The sequence below is a fragment of the Carlito syrichta genome, unplaced genomic scaffold (assembly GCF_000164805.1).
Source record: "Carlito syrichta isolate Samal-C Ts95f unplaced genomic scaffold, Tarsius_syrichta-2.0.1 Scaffold287654, whole genome shotgun sequence".
In the NCBI taxonomy this organism is placed as follows: domain Eukaryota; kingdom Metazoa; phylum Chordata; class Mammalia; order Primates; family Tarsiidae; genus Carlito; species Carlito syrichta.
In genome coordinates, this window is record NW_007231750.1 from 278587 (window position 1) to 279847 (window position 1261).

A 1261-nucleotide genomic window follows, 5' to 3' on the forward strand; every position below is an offset into this window, starting at 1 on the left:
GGGGGGGGGGGGGGGGGGGGGGGGGGGCGGGGTGCTGGTCATGCAGGTTTCCTGTCCTCCAACCTCGCAGTCTCCAGGGGTGGAACCTGACAATCTGTGTTAACGATGGCCCGGGTAATGCTGCTACTTTTCAGAATTTGGAAACTTGGATCTGGAGCAAGAATGGCCTTGCTCCAGCTATGAGGGTTTGGCCTTATTCTGAGGATCATGGCCTTGGTTTCCTTGTTCAAAGGGGTTGATCCTCATCCCCTTATTGGGTTTCTGTGAGCTTCCGAGGGGCCTTAGCACAGTACTTGGCACATAGCGGGCATCAGGAGATAGGGTCTCTGTTGCTATTGTGATTTTTATTATTGACAGATATGGAAGGATTTAAAGTAGGGGAGCATGGCTGGATGCGGTGGCTTACACCTCTAATCTCTAGATTTCCTTAAGCGAAAAGATTGCTTGAGCCCAGAAGTTTCAGACCAGACTGGGCAAACACAGTGAGACCTCATCTCTACAAAAAAGTCAAAAAGTTAGCCAGACATGGTGGTATGTGCCTGTAGTCCCAGCTACTCGGGAGACTGTGGTGGAAGGACTGCCTGAGCCCAGGAGATTGAGGCTATGGTGAACCATGATCATGCCACTGCACTCCAGCCTGGATGACAGAGACCCCAACTCAAATAAAATAAAATAAAATAAAATAAAAAAGTAAAATAAAAGAAGGATCCGATTTGTATCAGAAAGGTGACAGCAGTGGGCGAGTGGAAGATAGGTCCTGGGACCCAGCTGGCAGCAGGCTTAGCAGTGAGAGGGCTATTGCAGGGGCCTTGGCAGGGATGATATGGATCAAGAGGCTTCCCTAGGCTCCTGGTCTAGAGGAGGTATCAGTTCCAAGCCCGAGGGGCAGGGGCAGCCCTGGTACCTGGTGGTCAGTGGTGCCAGGCAGTGGTAGGGCACCCTGGTGGGCAAGGGTGAGGAGGAAACTGATAGGCACCATCAGAAACTCGTCGATGGGCAGCACCTGTGGATGTCTAGTGGGAGGTGTCCAGGTGGCTGGGAGGACGAGCTTGGAAGACCGAGAAAGTGGCATCAGCCCAGCACTGAGGGCTGGAGGAAGCTGTGGCTCTGGCTGGGCCACTTGCCATGCCCAGAGCATATATGGCAATGCGCTCAGTGGCTGGCAATGTCCGTCCACCTTCGCTGCAACTAAAGACCTCAGGACAAGCCGGGCTCGGTGGCTCAGCCTGTAATCCCGTGCTTTGGGAGGCTGAGGTGAGTG

The 1261-nt window shown here is 53.6% G+C and overlaps 1 protein-coding gene across 1 annotated transcript in view; it reads left to right on the forward strand.

Annotated features, from left to right (window-relative positions):
- PNPLA3 (patatin like phospholipase domain containing 3) overlaps positions 1 to 1261 on the forward strand; it is a 17692-nt gene that overhangs the window by 15399 nt on the left and 1032 nt on the right. The gene's annotated exons all lie outside the window — the stretch shown is intronic.